Source organism: Schistocerca cancellata, chromosome 5 (assembly GCF_023864275.1).
Source record: "Schistocerca cancellata isolate TAMUIC-IGC-003103 chromosome 5, iqSchCanc2.1, whole genome shotgun sequence".
NCBI classification, from domain to species: domain Eukaryota; kingdom Metazoa; phylum Arthropoda; class Insecta; order Orthoptera; family Acrididae; genus Schistocerca; species Schistocerca cancellata.
Window position 1 is genome coordinate 297,666,257 of NC_064630.1, and position 26,382 is coordinate 297,692,638.

A 26,382-nucleotide genomic window follows, 5' to 3' on the forward strand; every position below is an offset into this window, starting at 1 on the left:
TACCGACCGTAACACACTATATTGCGAGCTAGCATCCCAAAGATGTTCGGGCTCACATGCGGTTCCTCTTCGACGAAATGTCTTGGCTCAAACTCATCTAGGGGTGTAACCGCTCGTGTAGCATTACGCGCCCTAAATTAGACACTTATCTGGCTGATGGCAAGTTTGCAAATACGGAGTTAATATTAGGTATAGTAACAGCAAACTAAACTAACTAAATTAACGATGATGTAGGTGACACGGCTGTGATTTGGTTAGAATAATGTTTAGTCAGAAAGCAAACTAATAGCGAAAGTGGTCGTATTTAGCATTTCTATTACTCTCGAGCACATATACATCTGACACAGTTCGATCATTCACCATCTCATCGTGAATTACAAGTCCAATGCTTCACCTAGTTAACTACGCGAAGACTTAGAGTTCACACCAGCCTCGCGAGTGCTCACCGCTCAGAGACTAAGTCCCGCGATACCACACAACGTGAAATTTTCTAAGTCGTTTCACTTCCTAAGTCGTTTCACTACCTAAAGACCGACCGTCCGCTTCCGCGTGTCCACCAGTACTGCCCTCTGAGGCTGATCCTCCTTGGTACACAAAACGGGTTGGAACACTGTTGCAGAAACAACAAAACAAAATGCCAAATTTAAACAGACGCAAAATCCCGAAGGTTGGCGATCTTTTACAGAAGCTCGAAATTTAGAGCGGACTTCAATGCGAGGTGCTTATAACAGTTTCCATAAAGAAACTTTGTCTCGAAACCTGGCAGAAAATCTAAAGCGATTCTTGTCGTATGTAAAATATGTTAGCGGCAAGAAACAATCAATGCCTTCTCTGCACAATAGCATTGGAGATAATACCATCGAAGACAGTGCTGCCAAAGCAGAGTTACTAAACACAGCCTTCCGACATGTCTTCACAAAATAAGACGAAGTAAATATTCCAGAATTCGAATCGAGAACAGCTGCCACCATGAGTAACGTAAAAGTAAATATCCTCGGAGTAGTGAAGAAACTTAAATCAGTTAATAAAAGCAAGTCTTCTGGTCCAGATCGTATACCAATTAGGTTCCTTTCGGAGTATGCTCATGCATTAGCTCCGTACTTAACAATCATAATATATAACCGTTCGCTCGACGAAAGATCCGTACCCAAAGACTGGAAAGTTGCACAGGTCACACCAATATTCAAGAAAGGTAGTAGGAGTAATCCACTAAATTACAGGCCCATATCGTTCACGTCGATATGCAGCAGGATTTGGAACATATATTGTGTTAGAACTTAATGAATTACATAGAAGAACACGGTGTATTGACACACAGTCAACATGGGTTTAGAAACATTCTGAAACACAACTAGCTCTTTATTCACGTGAAGTGCTGAGTGCTATTGACAAAGGATTTCAGATTGATTCCGTATTTCTGGATTTCCGGAAGGCTTTTGACACTGTACCACACAAGTGGCTCGTAGTGAAATTGCGTGCTTATGGAATATCGTCTGTTATGTGACTGGATCTGTGATTTCCTGTCAGAGGGGTCACAGTTCGTTGTAATTGACGAAAAGTCATCGAGTAAAACAGAAGTGATTTCTGGCGTTCCGTAAGTTAGTGTTATAGGCCCTTTGCTGTTACTTATCTATATAAACGGTTTGGGATATGATCTGAGCAGCCGTCTTCGGTTGTTTGCAGTCATCAGAAGATCTAAACAAACTACAAAACGATTTAGAAGAAATATCGGAATGGTGCGAAAAGTGGCACTTGACCTTAAGTAACGAAAAATGTTAGGTCATCCACATGATTGCTAAAAGGAACGCGTTAAACGTCGGTTACACGATAAATCAGTCTAATCTAAATGCCGGAAATTCAACTAAATACCTAGGTATTACAATAACGAATAATTTAAATTGGAAGGAACACACAGAAAATGTTGTGAGGAAGACTAACCAAAGACAGGACACTTAGAAAATGTAACAGACCTACTAAGAAGACTGCCTACACTACGCTTGTCCGTCCTCTTTTAGAATACAATTACGCGGTGTGGGATCTTTACCAGACAGGACTGACTGAGTACATCGAAAAATTTCAAAGAAAGACGGCGCGTTTTGTATTATCGCGAAATATAGGTGAGAGTGTCACAGAAATGAACAGGATTTGGGATGGACATGATTAAAAGAAAGGTGTTTTTCGTTGAAACGGAATCTTCTCACGAAATTCCAATCACCAACTTTCTCCTCCGAATGCGAAAATATTTTGTTGACACCAAATTACAAAGGGAGGAACGATCACAACGATAATATAAGGGAAATCAGAGCTCGTACGGAAAGACGCAGGCTAATAGAAATCCTTGGGTAACAGAAGAAACCTTGAATTTAATTGACGAAAGGAGAAAATATAAAAATGCAGTAAATGAAGCAGGCAAAAAGGAATACAAACGTCTCAAAAATGAAATCGACAGGAAGTGCAAAATGACTAAGCAGGGATGGCTAGAGGACAAATTTAAGGATGTAGAGGCTTGTCTCACTAGGGGTAAGATAGATACTGCCTACAGGAAAATTAAAGAGACCTTTGGAGAGAAGAGAACCACTTGTATGAATATCAAGAGCTCAGATGGCAACCCAGTTCTAAGCAAAGAAGGGAAAGCAGAAAGGTGGAAGGAGTATATAGAGGGTTTATACAAGGGCGATGCACTTGAGGACAATATTATGGAAATGGAAGAGGATGTAGATGAAGATGAAATGGGAGATAAGATACTGCGTGAAGAATTTGACAGAGCACTGAAAGACCTGAGTCAAAACAAGGCCCCGGGAGTAGACAACATTCCATTAGAACTACTGATGGCCTCGGGAGAGCCAGTCATGACAAAACTCTACCATCTGGTGAGCACGATGTATGAGACAGGCGAAATACCCTCAGACTTTAAGAAGAATATAATAATTCCAATCCCAAAGAAAGCAGGTGTTGACAGATGTGAAAGTTACCGAACTATCAGTTTAATAAGTCACAGCTGCAAAATACTAACGCGAATTCTTTACAGACGAATGGAAAAACTGGTAGAAGCCGACCTCGGGGAAGATCAGTTTGGATTCCGTAGAAATGTTGGAACACGTGAGGCAATACTGACCTTACGACTTACCTTGGAAGAAAGATTAAGAAAAGGCAAACCTACGTTTCTAGCATTTGTAGACTTAGAGAAAGCTTTTGACAATGTTGACTGGAATACTCTCTTTCAAATTCTGAAGGTGGCAGGGGTAAAATACAGGGAGCGAAAGGCTATTTACAATTTGTACAGAAACCAGATGGCAGTTATAAGAGTCGAGGGGCATGAAAGGGAAGCAGTGGTTGGGAAAGGAGTGAGACAGGGTTGTAGCCTCTCCCCGATGTTATTCAATCTGTATATTGAGCAAGCAGTAAAGGAAACAAAAGAAAAATTCGGAGTAGGTATTAAAATTCATGGAGAAGAAGTAAAGACTTTGAGGTTCGCCGATGACATTGTAATTCTGTCAGAGACAGCAAAGGACTTGGAAGAGCAGTTGAACGGAATGGACAGTGTCTTGAAAGGAGGATATAAGATGAACATCAACAAAAGCAAAACGAGGATGATGGAATGTAGTCAAATTAAGTCGGGTGATGCTGAGGGAATTAGATTAGGAAATGAGACACTTAAAGTAGTAAAGGAGTTTTGCTATTTAGGGAGTAAAATAACCGATGATGGTCGAAGTAGAGAGGATATAAAATGTATACTGGCAATGGCAAGGAAAGCGTTTCTCAAGAAGAGAAATTTGTTAACATCGAATATAGATTTAGGTGTCAGGAAGTCGTTTCTGAAAGTATTTGTATGGAGTGTAGCCATGTATGGAAGTGAGACATGGACGATAACTAGTTTGGACAAGAAGAGAATAGAAGCTTTCGAAATGTGGTGCTACAGAAGAATGATGAAGATAAGGTGGGTAGATCACGTAACTAATGAGGAGGTATTGAATAGGATTGGGGAGAAGCGAAGTTTGTGGCACAACTTGACTAGAAGAAGGGATCGGTTGGTAGGACATGTTCTGAGGCATCGAGGGATCACAAATTTAGCTTTGGAGGGCAGCGTGGAGGGTAAAAATCGTAGAGGGAGACCAAGAGATCAATACACTAAGCAGATTCAGAAGGATGTAGGTTGCAGTAGGTACTGGGAGATGAAGAAGCTTGCACAGGATAGAGTAGCATGGAGAGCTGCATCAAACCAGTCTCAGGACTGAAGACCACAACAACAACAACGGAAAGATATAGGTGTTCATTCTTCCCGCGCGCTAAACGAGATTGGAATAATAGAGAATTGTGAAGGTGGTTCGATGAACCCTCTGCCAGGCACTTAAATTTGATTTGCAGAGTATCGATGTAGATGTAGATGTAGATGTAGCTGTAGCTGTAGATGCCCGTTCCCGGCCGAGTTTCCCACGCGCCGAATATCGTCGCTCAACTGACTAGGGCAGTTCCCTTTCCTGAGGCCCTCCATTGATTGGCTACAGCTTATTCTACATTATTTTACATTTTAACGTATTTAAATAATCAAAGTTTGACCAGTTTCGCGTTCTAAATAAAGTAACAATAACATCCATTACATAATAAACGTTAAATTCTTTTACAGAAAACCAATACAATTTTCTTCTTAACATTGGATGTCATGGTCAGTAGCATGGCACCAATGTGCTTTCTGATAAACAAATAAAGGACAAAAGTAAGTATTATTCACTAAACTTTACAAAAAATATTCTATAACCTAATGATTGATTAGGGTCCCATGCTGTCATCGTTCAATGTGTTTTGTGTGGAGGAAATGACGATCTGATGCTTAACTTAAAATACTGATAATGTAAATTTACTGTATCTTTTAAACAAATAAAGTTACAAATTGATATTTACAACGTCTGACATTTTAATGATGCGCTTCTATATGTCTATCGTTAAGATCGACCAAAGCTTTCAGATTTCAGCATTCAGAACTTTGTTACAAAACTTGTTAACTTCACTTTGACAGTAAATCCTAAACTATTATAGATATGAGCAATACTCAAGTTTTGTTGGGATCACCATGAAAATTTATAGAAGATGGCAAATTAAAATTACTGTGGCTTTATTTCCTGAATTAATGCAGAATTAAATTTTCATAAATGTTTCCCTTTATGACCGATCTTAGGTCTGCCATATTTAACACTGCTACGTCTCCTTGGCCACGAAAGTCTTTGTCTGGGTTTCCCTAAGATGTAGGTTCTCGTCTGTCTCATTCGCGCACTACAGCGCTTAGGCCTCAATAGATAATAGACGTGTTTGAATTTCCACATCTCGTGGTGAATCTGCGCCCTTTGTGGCGCACGGTACTCGACGACAGGGTTCGTTTCACAATTCCTGTAGGCTGACTCTTTCAGCCATATATTTAAATGAGAGCGCAATGTTCGTTAACTCACAATCTCTTCGTGCAGCTACAGTTACACTTTAAATACCAAAGCAGCCATGTAATTAAGGAGAAATACGAATTAGCACCAATGTAATTCAAGAAGAAAAGCATTAAATTGTACCTTTAAGAGTAAAATGACATATTCAGCTGCCAGCTGTGAATACTGCATGTGTGTAGACACATACAGGCCTAATATAGTTCACTGTTGTAACACGTCTACTGTTCGAACCATACATGTCCGTTCTTCACAATGTGCAAGAGAACGTGGACTCTGTATCTTCGGGAAATCCTGGTTTCACGATTACGAGAGGACCCAACCAAATGAATCACTGTCACCCAAGGCACATGCCACATGCCACAGGTGGCAGAGACATCACAGTCGATTCTGCCATTAGGGATTCTTCAAAGTATAAGATATTATTAGCCAGTCTGAGCGAACTGTATTAAAGATATTACTAACGGGCAGCTTCTGGGAAAGCAAGAAGATTATCAACTCATGTTTTACGTTGCCATCTGAATACTCTGAATAAACAGGTTCGGGCACGTAGAAACTTGTATTGATTGTATGGTTAGTAGATGTACCAAATACACTGTGGAGCGGAGCAGAGACGCATGGAGAATCTTTCTGGCGATGATAAAGGCCGTGAATAGGGAAATCCACTTACTTAAGCGACTCTAGTGATGTAGCCTTCTGTTGGAAAACATTTTGTTTGCCAATTTCGCAAGGCAAGTTTGGCAAATAAGAAGTTTGCCAAAAGAAGACTATAACATTATATTTAAATATCCTCCTACATCACTGGCAACATCAAGTAATTATAATAAGAGTCCTTGACAAAGGACAGATTGTTATGACCCGGCGCCTAAGAATGACCATCTCGGAAACTGTGAAACAGGTCAGCTACTTGCGTGTTATTGTAGTGAGCGTCTATGGAAGATTGTTGATGGACACTGAAACCACTTGTATGGGAAGAGGTATCGGATACCCACGCCTTACCACGAACATGGAAGTCGGAGGCTTGTCCGCACTGTAAAGCGGGTTAGCGGTGATCTGTGGCAGATCTGATCACATCTGAACACATCTTTCAGCGCACATTGTTGAACATACAGCAGATGACTGCTACCTGTTTACACGTTGACCTCACGATATCTTCACTTACGGTTCCAGGAGGCACAGCATCATTGAGACTGGATTTTGCATCAGTAAAAATGTTCAGCCTGGTCTAATGAGATGCGTATCATGCTATTCAACGTAAATAGCCGTGTTCGGATACACTGCCAACCAGGAGAAACATGCACCGTGCCGTGGACACAGACCCTTCGGAGGCAGCATGATGCAATGGACGATGTTCATATGAGATTCCATGGGCTCTGTGGTAGTAATAGGATGTACGATAACAGCTGTGACGACGTGAATATTATTGTGGACTACTTGCACCCCTTAATGCTTCATGTTTTTCCCGATGGCATCTTCTAAGAAGGAACTGTCCCAGTCTTAAGGCCATAATCGTACTACAGCGGATTGTGGAGCATGATAGTGAACCCACGTTGATTTTCTGGCCACGAATTTCATCTAATCTTAACTAGACATAGCACACCTGAGACACTATCGGGCGTCATCTCCGTGCGCAAAAACCTCCGGTCCGCAGTTTACGAGAATTGCGTGAGCATTGCGTAGCCATCTAGTGCCACATACCGTATCTCTAGAAACCTACCAAAGGGACCCACACAATATTAAGCATATAGTCACAATGTCTTCGTTCATCAGCGTATATATATCTTGCTATTAATACACTACTTGTCATTAAAGTTGCTACACCACGAAGGTGACGTGCTACAGATGCGAATTTTAACCGACAGAAAGAACATGCTGTGAAATGTGAATGATTACCTTTTCAGAGCATTCACACAAGGTTGGCGCCGGTGGCGACACCTACAACTTGCTAACATGAGGAAAGTTTCCAACCGATTTCTCACAGACAAACAGCAGTTTTCCGGCGTTGCCTGGTGAAACGTTGTTGTGATGCCTCGTGTAAGGAGGAGAAATGCGTACCATCATGTTTCCGACTTTGATAAAGGTCGGATTGTAGCCTATCGCGATTGCGGTTTATCGTATCGCGACATTGATGCTCGCGTTGTACGAGGTCCAATGACTGTTAGCAGAATATGGAATCGGTGGGTTCAGGAGGGTAACACGGAACGCCGTGCTGGATCCCAACGGCCTCGTATCACTAGTAGTCGAGATGACAGGCATCTTATCCGCATGGCTGTAACGGATCGTCAGGCACGTATCGACCCCTGAGTCAACAGATGGGGACGTTTGCAAGACAACAACCATCTGCACGAACAGTTCGACGTCGTCTGCAGCAGCATGGACCATCAGCTCGGAGACCATGGCTGCCGTTACCCTTGACGCTGCATCACAGACAGGAGCACCTGCGATGGTGCACTCAACGACGAACCTGGGTGCATGAATGGCAAAACGTTATTTTTTCGGATGAATCCAGGTTCTGTTTACAGCATTCGTGTTTGTCGACATCGCGGTGAACGCACATTGGAAACGCGTATTCGTCATAGCCATACTGGCGTATCACCCGGCGTGATGGTATGGGGTGCCATTGGTTACACCTCTCGGTCACCTCTTGTTCGCATTGACGGCACTTTGAACAGTGGACGTTACATTTCAAATATGTTTCGACCCGTGGCTCTACCCTTCATTCGATCCCTGCGAAACCTTACATTTCAGCAGGATAATGCACGACCGCATGTTTCAGGTCCTGTACGGGCCTTTCTGGATACAGAAAATGTTCGACTGCTGCCCTGGCCAGCACATTCTCCAGATTTCTCACCAATTGACAACGTCTGGTCAATGGTGGCCAAGCAACTAGTTCGTCGCAATACGCCAGTCACTATTCTTGATGAACTGTTGTATCGTGTTGAAGATGCATGGGCAGCTGTACCTTTACACGTTATCCAAGCTGTGTTTGACCCAATGCCCAGCCGTATCAAGGCAAGGCCGTTATTACGGCCAGCCGGCCGAAGTGGCCGAGCGGTTCTAGGCGCTTCAGTCCGGAACCGCGCTGCTGCTACGGTCGCAGGTTCGAATCCTGCCTCGGGCATGGATGTGTGTTATGTCCTTAGGTTAGTTAGGTTTAAGTAGTTCTAAGTTCTAGGGGACTGATGACCTCAGATGTTAAGTCCCATAGTTCTCAGAGCCATTTGAACCATTTTATTACGGCCAGAGGTGGTTGTTCTGGGTACTGACTTCTCAGGATCTATGCACCCAAATTGCGTGAAAATGTAATCACATGTCAGTTCTAGTGTAATATATTTATCCAATGAATACCCGTTTATCATCTGCATTTCTTCTTGGTGCAGCAATTTTAATGGCCAGTAGTGTATTTACATATCGATACCTCCAAAGCAATTATTTGCCAAATTTTAAGACGATCGTTAAAAAGAGCTTTTAATTGTGTAACATAAACGTCAGATTCGGCTTCTGTCACGTTATCTGATGTGAATTTTTCTCTGTCCATTCATTTTTTTCAGGTCTTAGAAGGAAACATTCTAAAGGGCAAGACTTGTAAGATATGAGCCCCAGAAATCGATCCCGCACGAAAATTTCGGCCATAATTCCATTAGTACACGGTTATGACCTTCTGAAAGTACAGTTTTTGAACTTTCGCTCACACCTTTTATTCGTCACTCGCTCCGCCCGACTGCAGCCGCCTAATACTCGAGCGCGTTCATTCTGTCCAACCAAGAGGCAAACAAATTCACTTATTCGCGGGATGTTGTAGGCGAAGGAAGAGGAAGGGATAGGTGGATACTTCTGCCGAATGTATTCTGGTATCTTCTTCGAGAACAGCCATCTTATTCTACGCGAAAAGTAGGTAATTATTATGAGTACGTAATATGTCAATCTCAGGAAAATCATACGTTCAATATTATTTTCACAATACTCTCGCACTGATATTATGCAGATATATGTACTGTACGTCTCAAAATCAAAATTAGTAAACCTGAGTAACTGATGAACAATTATGAAATGAAGTCAATGATTTTTGGTTTACAATTTAGTCATGCCTATCACGTTTAATAATAGCGTATCACCTGCAAATATACTTCACTTTAACAGCGCCACCTTTCAAATTTAACAAAATGCCCACAACAGCGATGTTAATAATTAGCTAGCACTTTGCTACTTCTTTAGTGACACACGCCTAACACATTTCATTTATTTACATTATAGTTGTGAATCGCTACATAAAAATGTTCAAAGGAAAGATATCTCTTGCACCAACTACATCTTACAAACCTCGCACTTTGACACAGTCAAAAAAGTATGTTACCAATGTCACTACAATATTTCAGAAACCTCTTACTCACTCCACTCCACTCCACTGTACTGTACTGTGGATAAACTGTGTTTGAGTGAAAGCTACCGTAATTGAAAAGGTGCGTAGATACGTACAGCAGAGAGCTTCGTCCATTTTCGTTAACACTAGAATTTCGCACTTTGCATCTGAAGGTTGTAAAAGTCGGTTCAGAATTGGGACATCTAGAGCTTTCCAACATTTTGCGTCATCCTATGAGTGTAGTACGAAACAGCGAAATACAAGCCGATGAAATGCTAGCTAATATGATGCGCAGCATCAACTAAGCCATAGACAAGAATGCATGTTGATGTACACCGAATACATGAACCAATAGATATGTGTTACATAACTATTACTGCGCACTTTGATTATCAAAATGAGGCACTGCGTACTAAGGTATCGGTGACATTTTTATGAGAAGCAAAAAATATTTGGGGAATTTATTAAGAACTTCATCGACGAAACATTATTGAAATGGTAAACAGTAAATCCCCATTATTTTAATAAGATTTCTTTTGCCATTGACCGATGCATTAATATATGCAAAGCACTGCAATCCTTTTAGCGTTATGCATTCATTACACATTCTCTGAACACCTCATGAAACACTTGTTGAATAACGATTATTTGATAAAAGGGGTTTGCAGTGACTAATACCGCGAGTTGGGCTGCTATAGTGTCGGTTTCATGAACAAAATTGGTGACGTGAATTCGGTACAGACAAGCGTAAAGCAAGAAACGAAGACCAGCTGGAACAGATTGTTTAGAATGCTGCAGTCTGCAGTTAGGGAGCACGATAAAATCACGGAAATGCATCAGATGAAAGGCGTATCTCTAAAACTTACTGACCGCAACAACAACACGGGAAAAGAACTCGTGCCATTTTTAGAGCCATTCGAAGTTGTATTAGGAATTCTGGAAAGGCGAGAAGTTTCCATAAATTCAGTTTGCTTTGTAACGGGTACTTAGGCGAAAAAGTCTTTGTAATACAGGGCACGAAGCTACAGGCATACGTTTAAATTACGGCAGACGCACTATATAACCAGCAAAACGCTGTTTCCAGTGTCACCGGTATTTTGGCAGTACAGTTCAATGGTCGTATTATCGTCTATTAATTGTAGATACTACGAGTACTGGTAGATCGCTGCGTCCATCCCAGAAATAAAAATATCGAAATTCCGACGTTGCGCAGAACAGTAATTATTAGAAATGATATCTATTTCTGCAAGAGATAAGACGTTAAATACTGTGCGTCAAATGTGTGAAGAAATATCAGTTTCTGATAAGCTACAACAAAATTTAACGTAGCAATAATATCTTAGGCTGATTGTGTTGTATCTGTAAATATTTATTTAGGGCTCAGCAGCCTCTGTTTCCGCCAACGGCATTGCCGCAGTGGTAACACCAGTTCCCGTAAGATCACCGAAGTTAAGTGCTATCGGGCTGGGCTAGCCCTTGGATGGGTGACCATCCGGTCTGCCGAGCGCTATTGGCAAGGGGGGGGGGGGGGGGTGCACTGAGCCCTTATGAGGCAAAATGATGAGCTACGTGATTGAGAAGTAGGGGCTCCGGTCTCGGAAACTGACATACAACCGGGAGAGCGGTGTGCTGACCACATGACCGCATGTATTGATGCCTGTGGCTTGAGGGTGACACTACGGTCGGCCGGTGCCGTTGGGCCTTCATGGCCTGTTTGGGAGGAGTTTAGTTTAGTTTTAGCCTCTATTTCCGGAGTGACTAAACTGTAGGCCATGTCATACTCAATCCACCGATGAAGTTGATTTGTATTTAACCCGAATGGATAGCGCTGACGACGAAGATCCGCTTGAGAGCTGAAAGTGTAACAGTAGTCTCTTTCTCAAGCTACCTAATTTATGCGAGAAGAACGTTTTGTGTTCCAGGCTCAAATGTGACCCAAACTTGATCCGAAACGAGTCGATTCATTGTAATTACGCCAATAGGGAATAACTGGGAGGAGGTTTTGTTCTTGTTAGATTTCTAGCTTTATAGGTTATCAAGTTCACATACGCTCATTTGAATCAATAAAGCAGATGGTGTCTGAAAAACCAGCGGCGTGGTTTTTCGTTGCGAGACGTATAAAATTCGGTAATTTCATAGTTTCCTTTCAATCTCCAAACCGTTTCCTAAGTTTTGTTATTGCATGATGCAAGCTATTTTCTGTCGTGAATTACAACAAAATGGCGATTAGAAACTACCAGCCAGAAATACGTTTCTACAGCGTAACTGAACGGATCTGACTGTAGTTCCATCAGCCGTCGGGAGTATGTCGGAAGCGGCACCAGGCTGCAGACTCGCACAGCTGCTGCTAAAACGGTCGCAACAGCAGGGCGGCGGACGCGCCAGACCGGGAGGCCTCTGCCCTGCCCTTCACCCTGGCGCCACGTTCGACCTCCGCCCGCGCGTTTCAAGCTGTTGTACTCGGGAAAGCCATACCCGAGCGCGGTGGGCTCGAGCGAGTTTCTACATCTACATTTACATCCATACTCCGCAAGCCACCTGACGGTGTGTGGTGGAGGGTACCTTGAGTACCTCTATCGGTTCTCCCTTCTATTCCAGTCTCGTATTGTGCGTGGAAAGAAGGATTGTCGGTATGCCTCTATGTGGGCTCTAATCTCTCTGATTTTATTCTCATGGTATCTCTGAGAGGTACACGTAGGAGGGAGCAATATACAGCCTGACTCCTCGTTGAAGGTATGTTCTCGAAACTTCAACAAAAGCCCGTACCTTTCTACTGGGCGTCTCTCTTGCAGAGTTTTCCACTGGAGTTTATCCTATCATCTCCGTAACCCGTTCACGATTGCTAAATGATCCTGTAACAAAGCGCGCTGCTCTCCATTGGATCTTCTCTACATCTTCTATCAACCCTATTTGGTACGGATCCCACACCGGTGAGCAGTATTCAAGCATTTGGCGAACAAGTGTACTGCAACCTACTTGCCGGCCGGAGTGACAGAGCGCTTCTAGGCGCTACAGTCTGGAACCGCGCGACCACTTCGGTCGTAGGTTCGAATCCTGCCTCGGGAATGGATGTGTGTGATGTCCTTAGGTTAGTTAGGTTTACGTAGTTCTAAGTTCTATGGGATTGATGACCTCAGAAGCTAAGTCCCATAATGCTCAGAGCCATTTGAACCATTTTGCAACGTACTTCCTTTGTTTTCGGACTGATTTCCTTAGGATTCAAAAAAATGGCTCTGAGCACTATGGGACTTAACAGCTGTGGTCATCAGTCCCCTAGAACTTAGAACTACTTAAACCTAACTAACCTAAGGACATCACACACATCCATGCCCGAGGCAGGATTGGAACCTGCGACCGTAGCAGTCGCGCGGTTCCGGACTGCGCGTCTAGAACCGCGAGACCACCGCGGCGAGCCTTAGGATTCTTCCAATGAATCTCAGTCTGGCATCTGATTTACCGACGATTAATTTTATATGGTCATTCCATTTTAAATCACTCCGCCTACTCCCAGATAATTTATGGAATTAAATGCTTCCAGTTACTGACGTGCTATATTGTAGTTAATTAAGGAAGGATCTTCCTTTCTACGTATTCGCAGCATATTACACTTGTCTACATTGAGATTCAGTCGCCATTTCCTGCCCCATGCGTCAGTTCGTTGTAGATCCTCCTGCATTTCAGTACAATTTTCCATTGTTACAATCTCTCGATATACTACAGCATCAACCGCAAAAAGCCGCAGTGAACTTCCGATGTTATCCACAAGGCCATTTATATATATTGTGAATAGCAACGGTCTACGACACTCCCCTGCGGCTCACCTGAAATAAGTCTTACTTCGGAAGACTTCTCTCCATTGAGAATGACATGCTGCGTTCTTTTATCTAGGAACTCTTCAATCCAATCACACAATTGGTCTGACAGTCCGTATGCTCTTACTTTGTTCATTAAACGACTGTGGGGAACTGTATCAAACGCCTTGCGGAAGTCAAGAAACATGGCATGTACCTGGGGACCCGTGTCTATGGCCCTCTGAGTCTCGTGGACGAATAGCGCGAGCTGGGTTTCACACGATCGTCTGTTTCGAAACCCATTCTGATACCTGCAGAGTAGATTTCTAGTCTCCAGAAAAGTCATTATACTCCAACATAATACATGTTCCAAAATTCTAGAACTGATCGACGATAGAGATGTGGGTCAATAGTTCTGCACATCTGTTCGACGTCCCTTCTTGAAAACTGGGATGACCTGTGCCCTTGTCCAACCTTTTGGAACGCTACGCTCTTCTAGAGACCTACGGTACAAAATGCAATGAGCAACAAAAACCGCCGCACTTGCATACCTCTAGTGCGCAACATATTTTATAACAATTCGGAATTGATTTATTAAACACAAAAAATTAAAATATGATACTAGTCGGAATCATTTGCTCCAAATAGGGATATTTTCATCGATAATCGAACCTCAGCCACAACAGTCAAAATTGGAATGAACATTTGGATTTTTTTCCCGAAAATTTTGAATTTAGCCTAAGAAAACTCGTATAAGAAAAAAGATATATGTATATCAAAAACGTACAATAAATTTAAGATTATGAGTTTTTCAGGCCAGCATTTTATCTATGTGACATGGACCTTACGATTCTTTTTGTTTCAAGGTTTTAACACTGATGGTAACAGGAGTGACAAACCTGAGAATATCCACAGGCTCACCAAAGCTAGCCAAAGGTTTCCTCTTTTCCTTATGAACTGTCTTGCTCGTCCCTCCAAAATTACGAACGAACATTGGTCTCCCGGTTTGAGCGAGGACGACCATCTCCAAGCATGATATCTCTCACCTCGCTTTACTTGAAAAGATCACAAAATAGTCCTAACACACGTTCAGGTTTTGTGAATTTGCACTGTATCGAATTTCTGTGCTAGAAGAAGATTCATGATTTCACCAGTACTTTGTCTGTGCTCTGATAGCCACTGTCTTAACCCACTATGGTGATCTTCCTTTACCCAATGCTGATTTCCCTCGCCAAACATTCGGTTCAATCTGTTCGATATCAGATTATCTGAGCCTCTGTCTTAAATTTAAACACTTTGTTTCCTGCTGGCCGCCTGGTGATACAGTCTCTGTGATTGGTTTATTCTAATCAGAATCCAAATGCTTGACTGTCGGTCTCTCACGTGAAAATATGATACCTCCTCATTCCTTAACTTAGCAGTCCACCTAATTTTCAACATTCGTCTGTGGCAGACCATGTTTCACTACTCCACAATGCTGTACTCCAAACGTACATTCTCAGAAATTTCTTCTTCAAATTAAGGTCTACGATTGATACTAGTAGACTTCTCTTGGCCAGGAATGCCCTTTCTGCCCGTGCTAACCCACTTTTGATGTCCTCCTAGCTCCGTACGTCATTGGTAATTTTGCTGCCTAGGTAGTAGAATACCTCAACTTCATTTACTTCATGACCATCAATTTTGATGTTAAGTTTCTTGTTGCTCTCATTTCTGCCACTTCTGATTACCTTTTATTTCTTATATTTACTCTCAATTCAATTCTACACTAGTTATGCTATTCATTCCGTTCATAAGATCATTCAATTCTTCTTCTCATTCACTCAGCATAGCAATGTCAACAGCGAATCGCATAGTAAATACTCTTTCACCTTGAATTTTAATTCTACTCCTGAACCTTTCTTTTAGTTCCATCACTGCTTCTTCGATGTACATATTGAACAGAAGAGACGAAAGACTACATCCTTGTCTTACACCCTATTTATCCGAGGGCTTCATTCTTGGTCACCCACTCCTATTATTCCCTCTTGTCTCTTGTACATATTGTGTATTACCCGGCACTCTCTATAGCTTATTCCTATTTTTCTCAGAATTTCGAAAATCTTGCACCATTTTATAATGTCTAACTTTTCTCCCATGTCGACAAATCCTGTGAACGTGTCTTGATTTTTCTTTAGTCTTGCTTCCATTATCAACCACAACGTCAGAACTGCCTCTCTGATACCTTTGCCTTTCCCAAAGCCAAAGTGATGATCATCTAACATATCCCCAGTTTTATTTTCCATTCTTCTGTATATTTTCTTATCAGCAACTTCAATGCATGAGCTGTTAAGCTGATTGTGCAATAATTCTCGCAGTTGCCAGCTTTTGCAGTGTTCGGAATTTTGGGGGATGATATTTTTCCGAAAGTCAGATGGTATGTCGCCAGACGCATACACTCTAAACACCAACATGACTGGTCCTTTGGCTGCCACTTCCCCCAATGATTGTGGAAATTCTGATGAGATGCCATCTATCCCTTCTGCTTTATGCTATCTTAAGTCCTCCAAACCTTTATTAAATTCTGGTTCTAATACTGGATCCACTATCTGTTATAAATCGACTCCTGTTTCTTCTTCTATCATATCAGACAAATCTTCCCCTCATAGAGGCCTTGAGTGTACTCTTTCCACCTACCTGTTCTCTCCTCTCCATTTAACAGCGGAATTCCCTCTGCAGTCTTAATGTTACCGCCCCTTGCTTTTAATTCCACCAAAGACTATTTTGATTTTCCTGTATGCTGTCCTTCCGACAATCATTTCTTCTTCGAATTCTTCACATTTTTCATGCAGCCATTTCATCCTAGCTTCCCTGTATTTCCTATTTATTAAGTCCATTCCTCTTCAACTGCACTGCCTACTGACCTATTCCTTTTTGCTGTACCTATAACTTTAGAGAGTATCAAGCGTATCGTTGTGATCTGAGTCTATATCGGCTCCTGGATTCGCCTTACAGTCCAGTACCTGATTTCGGAATCTCTGTCTGACCATGATGTAATGTAACTCACATCTTCCCATATCACCAGGCCCTTTTCAAGTATACCTCCTCCTCTTGTGATTCTTGACCAGAGTATTCGCTATTATTGGCTGAAATTTAGTACAGAACTCAATTACTCTTTCTCGTGTCTCATTTCTTGTCCCAAGCGCATACTCTCACGTAATCATTTCTTCTACTCCTCCTCCTACAACTGCATTCCAGTTCCCCATGACTTTTAGATTTACATACCTTTCAGTATCCTCATATACTTCCTCTATCTCTTCATTTTCAGCCTGCGACGTCGACATTGTCAGTGTCGATCTGCTGTCGATTCTGATGAGAAGAACCATATCACTGAACTCCTCACAGTAACAAACTCTCTGCCCTACCTTCCGATCCATGACGAATCCTACACCCGCTATATCATTTTCTGTTGTTATTGATATTACCCTACACTCATATGACCAGAAATCCTTGTCTTCAATTTCAATTCGCTGGTCCCTCTCTATATCTATACTGAGAATTTGCATTTCCATTTTCAGATTTTATAGCTTCCCTATTACGTTCAAGCTTCTGACATTCCACGCCTCGACTCGTTGAACGTTATCCTTTCGTTGGTTATTCAATCTTTTTCTGATGGTCACTTTTCCTTTGGTAGTCCTCTCCCGGGTATTCGAAGGGGGTACTATTGCAGCATCTTTTGCCAATGGAGAAATCATCACGCCACTTTTCAATTACAGGCCACATGTCCTGTGAATATGCATCAAGTGTCTTTAATGCAGTGGTTTCCACTGCCTTCTGTATCCTCATGTCGTTGATCATTGGCGATTCTTCCGCATTTAGGGGCAGTTTCCCGGCCGAAAAACAAGAAAGTGAAGTGACCGTCTGTCCGTTCCTCCGCCCTCTTTGACAAGGCCGTTGGCAGAATAAGGTTGATATCTTATGCCGGAAGTCTTTGGCCACCAATGCTGGTTATTAATCAAAATTTAAGAGGTGGCGTGTTTCGAACGCGCTACGGAGGACGGTTTGATTACTCATCAAGGACACTAGGCTTCAGTAGACCATAGCCAAGTCATCATGTAATATAAGATGCAAATGGGAGAGAAAACTATGATAACAAAACAATAAATAAAAGGAGAAAGGAAAAAAAAACCGAGAACATAGCCGACAAATCACCACAAAGCTCTCATGATACTGTATGTATGAACAATTATTTATATAATTTTTTATAATTTATTAGCTTTTAAAATTTTTATTGATTTTGTATTTTTTAGATATATTTTTTAGTTTTTGTATGGTATCTAGAAGCATAAGGGCAACGAGGTCAGATTATAATCTAAATAGCACACCAAGAAAAATTCCAATCTGATCGCAAGGATTGTGTACGTTCATGTAAATATATACTTCATCTATACACATTTTACAATATAGCTGTAGCGATACTGAGTCAAAACACAGAAACAAAACGAGTACGTAAACTAGGCGAGAACAAGCCAATGCAAATCAGATGGGAATATACGTAAAAAGGGAAACACCTTTCATCGGAAAAATGAAATTAACCAACACCTTTCCGACGGAAAACAAGATTCAACGTGTTCCGTCACCAATGAATGGAGCTTGGACCGCATTTTCAACCCTTCCATTTGCATTCTTTTCAAGGTCACCAATTTTACCTCTACACGCCTAACATTCGCAATTCAAATAGGGGAGTGATCTGCAGCACCATAAATTTCACGCAGGATGGAATAGTAATATTTGTGAGTTCTCCCAAAGTCTCGCGCTTTAGCAGCACAGGAAAGTACCAAAGTTTGGCTGAGCCTCAGTTTTGCCATCTGCGTGCGCCAGCAAGGATGGAAGAATACTTTCCTTACTTTCCAGTGGACCGTAGAGTACGCTCCCACACGGCTCGCATCACGTCATCGAGAGAGGGGTCAGCTAGAGGAGTGACGTTTAACATACGGAGTGCGAAACAATTTGCCTGGTTGCCGTTCTAGATTGACGGTTGTAGTCACAGCGCAGTGATCCGTAAAGGAAGCTGGGATGACTTCAACATTAAGAAAACAGTGGCGCAGGCAGTCTGGTAAGTGAAACCTATCTAACCTGCTACTAGAAGTTGTAGTAATGTGGGTAAATTTAACTAACATTGGGTTTTTATATATCCAGATGTCTTGCAGGTGCAAGGAGCGGACCAATTCATGTAATTCAGACAGAAATTAAAATTTATAGATTGATCCGCAGGAATCAACACACAGTTAAAATCACCACCCAACAGAATATCCCGATGACTCTTACGCACTGGCGACCAGTGCCACAAGGAGCGTATAAAAAAAAAAGCTAAGGTTAAAAAGTTGAGAACCTATGCCCCTGCCAGATACCCACATTTCTACCTCATCAATAGGAATGACTTCGCGAAAGAATAAGGCGGTTCCGGTAGAACATTCGGATGCTACTTTACAGATCACACGAAAACCAGTTAAGGAGACATGCCTATAAAAAGACAATGTTCCCACGTGAATCATAAATGAACTGACGCGGCGAAGCAAATCGCAATTCTGATTCCACACGATTAATATTTAAGGAAAGGAACGTGCAGGTTTGGGTCACTGATCACAGCTATATAGGGATGTACGGAACGTACCGAGCAAAATTATGTAGGCAGCTGAGAGTCAAGGTCCATTGCGGAGTCCACAGATGAATCAGACATCGGGAGACTAGAACCCTCATCATCGCAACCTTTTTTCTTAGATTTCTTACGTACCAACGCACTGTAAGGTTGTATACGCTGTTTCTGTCGCCTACGTGGCATGGCGGCCTCTGCACACGGAGGTGTGGGAGGGGTCATGGGGACAGCTTCCTGCCCCTCAGGACAAGGGTCATGTAATGCAGTTCTAGTCACTAAGGCGGAAGCATTCTGTGGAGCTGCTAATGAAACTGGTGATACTTGGTTGCAAATTTTATTCTCCTCGGGAGTTGCTGTAGGCGTCAAATTCAGGAAACCGTCGGCAGCTGGAGACGAAGGAGCAGGAGGACATTTCATCATCTCAGACTGTAACAGGGAACACAAAGACGAAGGGGGTTTAACCCTCTCCATTCTCTCATGACCTCCAACACGACACCATGCTACCCCCTTGCCCCCCATCCACACACAGGCAACTCAGAAGGAGATATTTCGCAAGTAGGAGGGACGCAGGAGATAATTTCTTCGCCACTCACCAAGGGAAGGTACCGTAGCATCTAGAGGAGCAGGGTACATAATCCACGTGAAGGAGGCTGGGGCAGAAGACACAGCCAAATCCTCGCCCTCATCATCTTGAGTGCGACGTCGCTACTTGTCACTGTTACACGTTCTATCCTGGGAGCAAAAGGATTCTGAATCTGTGGCGGAGGTAGAGGCGGAGATTCATTTACATTTTGCTTAGTATGATCCGAAGCAGAAATAGGTCCAATGTCAGGAGTGGAAGGAACAATATCATCAGCCGTCAATTTGCGAGGCTGCACTAATGACGGCTGCAATACGAAAATCCTCTGCCGGAAATTAGATCGAACGTGTCCACTTTCATTACACAGGAAGCAGGTTCCCTCTTCACGAACGCAATAGCCGCACACTTGTAAATGTGATGGAATATTGCGTTTGACATGTATTTCTACCGAACGCATTCCACTGTAATACTGTAGTCTGTGTTGAGTAGACCAACGTTCATGACGGACGTTTTTCACATTACGCAAGGAACCAATATGTCCTACAGGAAGTTGCCATCGATTCCCGGCGAGAGGTTTAACACTCGAACATTGATATAGCCAGTTCCAGCACCTGCGAGTGACACCGTACTAACGAAATTATCGCGATGCTTGAATGGGACTTCAGAAACATGTCGCGACAGTAATATTTCAATGTGAAAGGATCTATAAATTTCGCGTAAAACACGTACTCGTCTGCGTCAAAATAAGTGGTGCAGACCTGATCAGAGTTTACATGAATTGTATCGACATACCAATCGTGGATTTCTAGAGGCTCGGGCTGCACGTGTAGCGTTGTTTTATCGAAAGTAAAGCTCACGGTACCTTTTCACGGTACCTGACGAACACAAACAGTAAGGCGGAGTGGAGGCGCTACGACTCACTCGGCAGGTAGAACAATACTAACGAGGAAAACTTCACACAAGCGACACTGAGGCATGTGAAATAAAGAAGAACCTTCTCGTTCGGCGCTCGAAGCGCAACTATACGCTAGACCAACGTACGTTCCTGAAGCAAAAAAGCGGACACACGCGACATGACCGAATCCGTTTGCAATTTGAATTCTCCTCAAACGACAGGGATATCAGGATCCGATGTACTTGCAAGGCAGCTTTCAGTCCCCGTAATGCAGCCTCGTGAGACTTACACTATTCAAATTTTCTTCCCTTTTTCCCTGGATCATTTAAAGACTTTTCCGCCTGGGCGAAATTATAAATAGGGCGTACTTATGGAGAAAATTGAGCATCCCTATAAATCTCGTTATACCCTTGACGTTCATTTAATACGGACAATTATAAACTGCTTCCGTGTGAGTCTTGGCGGTGCTAATGCTCTTCAGGGACATAGTATGGCTTAAAATCATCTGCGGTTATCAGATTTAACCTTGGATGACCTGCCCATCAAGCACTCATCCTTCAGCCTCTTCAGAACTTGACCCACGAGTCCAACGTGGTCCTCATTGGTGAATGATCATAAAATTGTCTAAACGTAAACCTCTTGAACGATAAAATGTTATTCAGCAGAAAGAATAGAGCCATCGTTCCTGGCGAAAGCCCGACAGAACCCGACTAAATTTATGTAAGGTCCAGTCTGTTTCAAAAGAGTTTAGTGTTTTGATTCTTCTGACAGCAGGGTTTGGTAACAAGCCTGATTAAGTAATATTGTTGCAAAAACATCAGCCCTGACAAACGACGGAAAACATGGATGGTGAGGTCCGGGAGATGAACAGAATGAAGGCCTCTTTCTCATTCAGGTATCTACTATCAGTTAATGGGTGAAATTCTAGTGTCTTCGTTACCAGAGGTACGGAGGCAAAATGTGGTAACTTAGACGGCCTCATTATTCTCTCACCCAATATGTCAGATAACGGGCTTCAGTTGTTTGAAACGCGGAGGCGAGAGTCACTGTGGAGTCTGCCTTACATGAATATAACCTGTAACTTCATTCTTGCACTGCACCAGTTTCGCGACTCCCAACTTGTCAGTGAGAACATCGGAAAAGAATCGTCGTACGTTCCGTAACTGTGCAACTTGATCGGGCAACACAAGTTCGAAACCCTCTGTTTCCTTTTCGCTACCCTTAACACCTTTAATCGCCGATGTGTAAAACAAAAGAAAACATATGCTCCCTTAAGTTACATATAAAGCCCGTATGTTAAATAAAATCGGAACCTAGGATAACTGGTACTACCTAGAAATAACCCAGAATACAAAACTTTACTCTTAGATAGACTACGAATTGTATCTCGTTTGCACTGACTACTCTTTTTGTTCCGACTACTGCGTACAATGAAGTCAATTTAACAACCGAACGGTTATCAATGTACCGTTCTCACTAAGCAAGACAAGAGGTCTTCCAGGGTACAAAACTGCATAAACCCGTTCTTCATTGCACTAGCGCGCATTCGCTAGTCATTTAGGCTTTCCATGTTCCCACGTACATGCCACCTGCAATTCCATCCAATGTGGTTGGCACGTCTGCGCCTGAAGCATTTACGCCTAAATCGGGGAACATTATTACTGACCTTACCGCCTAATAGCGTCTACCTCCCATATATTTTATTCAGTTTCTCGTTATTCTTTGGTATGTCATGTTCTCCACCCGGCTGATCATTTCACGACGTTCCATCCGAGAACAGTATTCATGGTCTACCACTCGCCATACTCCCCTCAAATATATTATCAATAATATTCAACAACCCGTATGGTGAACACACTGATTAATACTACGTTGACTCGCGTAACATACCCATCCAAGGTAGCTGAGTGGTCACAGTCTGCGTTCGGCAGGGCAGCAGTGCGCACCGCGCTCGGCCGTCCACGCCGCTGCGCGCGCGGAGTGTTTTGTTTACTTCCTCGTCACAGCGCTTCTCAGTCGAACAAGCTGTAATGGCCAACTCTTACAGAAAGAACACTCTTAAGTTCACCTTCTCAAACGAATACGCACGACCCAAAGCACTGGCCGTCGAACGCTTCCTACGCGAAGACGTGAAGATCCCGCGTGACGAACTCATCGGCATACACCTATCGATCATTAGCAGCGTCGTTTATGTTAAGATGACTTCCGACGCTGCCTGCAATGAGATCATTCAAAGGACGCGACATGGACTAAAATTTCGGCACTCCGACGGAAACGTCGGGCCTGTGGATGTCGACCATGCAGGACTTGGCCTTCGGACAATCCGTGTATTCGAACTGCCTTTCGAGGTGAATGAAGATGAAGTCATCGCGGCGCTAAGCCCGTTCGGAAAAGTCCAGAGCCACGTAGCCGAGACATGGGCACAGTTTACGACGTATCCGGTACTTAATGGTGTGAGACAAGTCCGAATCGATCTCAAACGGCACGTTCCATCGTACATTTCTATCGGCGGCTGCCGTGCGGTGGTCATTTACGACGGACAACCTCGAACATGTTCCGGTTGTGGCAAAGAAGGACACGTCCGTAATGAATGCCTGCAACGCCGCATCACACAACTACGGCCCGACGATACGAACACCGACAGAACCACGACCACCCTTCCAGTCACCTATGCGGCGACACTGCACGTCCCGCCCTCACAAGGCGCCGTTCATGAGCGTCTCTCTGGTCCGATACACCCGGAGGCGTCCCAGCACCTTGACACCGGCGATGCCGCCCGTGAACATGTCCAACAGCCGGACACACCAACGATAGAAGATCACAAGGATACCAATGAGAGTGTTCTGGAGAATGAAGACCGCATCACAGCACCTGCGGATTTTGTACCGGAACGACGTGAATCTCTTCCTTCCTCAGACACCGAAACTCATTGCCGCAAGCAGAAGTCGCCCAAACGACGAAAAAAACGCCGCAAGACATCAGACTCGACTATTGAGCCCCCTCCGCAGGACGAAGAGATGCCACATCACTCCGACGGAGAACACGATAACACTTCCTCCTCTGCCACGGAGACGCGTCATCCACAAGACGGTGAACCGGCCAACAGAGATCGTGCGCAAGCCCCGCGCCCAGAAGCCATGGAACATAGCACGCCTGTTGTCACCGACGCCATTGAGCCGACTCGGCCAGCGCTGCCACCTCTCGCCGATGTCAAACCTGTCGGACACCTTTCATGGGCGGATGACTCGGATTTCCCACCTCCATCTGATGCGGAAATGAGATCTGTTTCTCCGTTAGACCAACACTAAAATGGGGGAAGTTTCTACGGCGACTCCTGCGACTTCTATGGACTTCCAGCATCCACCACAACAATCTTCACCAGCTACGAACCTATCGGCAGCACGGATCTCCCATCAGGCGTACCGAATAGCTACTATCAATACTAATAATATCGGCTCCCACGCTAAACTTCAACTGCTCCGTGACACGCTACGAGCAGCGGACATCGACATCGCCCTGTTACAAGAACTGAGAACAGCGACTTGGACTGGGTGTTATGGATATGAGACGTACGCCGCCCCTGCAGCTATGGAACACTCAGGCGCAGCCATCCTCCTCCGAGAAGGAATTGCAGTTTCCGATGTCGCATACCTCCCAACAGCGCGAGGGGTGGCCATAACAGTTGAAGGACTCAAAATCATAAATCTCTACGCCCCATCGGGCACTGATAAACGGAGGGATCGCTCCCATTTCCACGCAGAAGATATAACGCCTTTATTCCTCGGTCGATACGATCATCTCATCGTAGGTGGAGATTTCAACTGTGTTCTCGAGCGCACAGATCAATACCCTCATTTCACCACATCTCCCGAACTTCGCTTCCTCGTCCGCCGCCTTCGTCTCCTCGACACTTGGCGAGTGGTACACGGCGACCGCCCGGGGTATACACACATCACGAGCCACTCCGCCAGCCGACTTGATAGAATATACATCTCTAACGCTCTCAAATCAGTTCTCCTCGACGCGGAACGTTGGCCGTCTGCCTTTTCGGATCATGACATCTATATCTGTACCATGAACCTACGTCGACAATCTATATGGCGCAGTGCAGGACCTTGGAAACTCAATGTCGCGCTACTGCGGGACCCTGAATGTCGACAACAGGTCACCGACACGTGGCACATCTGTGTTCGACGCATTATGCGTTACGAGACCACACTGCAGTGGTGGTTGCTGTGCGCCAAACCGGCCATCCGACGCACATTGACACACTATGGCAGAGCCAAAGCCAGGTGGAATCACCATACCACTGATTTCTACTATAGCGCTCTACGTGAACTCATGGATCATCCTCCATCCCCGGATCGCCTCAAAGAAGCTCAACGCATCAAGGCAAAGATTTTATCCTTGACCAGATGCCGTCTAGAGGGAGCCATTGTACGAGCCCGCAGCCAAGACAGGATTAACGGTGAAGAACCTTCTATGCATCATATTGTTCAAAATGTTCGTCGACGCCGACAGGCTTTAATGACAACTTTAGACTTACCTGATGGACGACGGCTGACTTCGCAAGCTACCATTGCGGATGCATTCACAACGCACTATAGACTTTTCTATCAAGAAGTACCTGCCGGTGCAGAGGCCGTTGCTGAGGTTGCCCAGGAGACACTTGGTACTCTAAACGCAGCAGCTGCAACCCTCCTGACTGCTGAAGTGACCACCGACGACGTCCAAGACGCTGTGGCCAAAGGGTCTCTGAATCGATCTCCCGGCCCGGATGGTTTACCTCTCGAATTTTACAGAACCTTCCAAGATTTGATGATTCCACGATGGAGGGACATGTACTGGGAACTTTTGTCCGGCGCGGCGAACCCGCCACCAATGTTCATGGAAGGCTTACTTGTACCAGTCCCGAAACCCGCAGGAGGAACACGACTCGACAGTTATCGGCCGATCACGTTACTCAATTCGGACTTCAAGATTTTCACACGCCTTCTAGCAGTGCGACTCAAACGTGTCTTACGGGACATTGTTTCCCACGAACAAACATCCTTAGGCGGCGATCGTAATATACAGACAGCCCTCAGTGAATATCGAGATGTGATCGCTGTGGCAACACACTCGCGACTGCCAGGCGCTTTAATCTCCATCGACTTCAAACAAGCGTTTGACCGCGTCAATCATGCATTCCTCAACGCAGTGATGGACCGAATGGCAATTCCCCCGACGTTCACGCAGGTGATTATGCGGCTCCTTCGTGGAGCAACGTCCAGACTTCTCGTCAACGGCAGACTTACGGAACCTATACGGATTGAACGCTCAGTACGGCAGGGTTGTCCATTGTCGACGGTGCTTTATGCCATTGCGATGGAACCACTCATTTGCGGATTACGGCGACGTTTGACAGGTATTCCACTCCGGGATCATATGTTCCGCTGCCGAGCTTATGCGGACGACTTGGCCCTCGTCGTACGTTCAGCGGCTGACGTACAAGCTGCGATGCAGTGGATTACCCGTTACAGTGCAGGGGCAGGGAGCGTTATGAACGTGGCAAAATCATGCGCCATGAAGATCGGCCGCGGCCTTCCCGCAGACAGCGTAGTTCCATTTCAACTGGTGGACACCCTTTGTTGTCTCGGATTGGTGTACACCCGAGACATTCGCCGCACCTCGGCGATTAATTTTCGGGCGCTGCTGC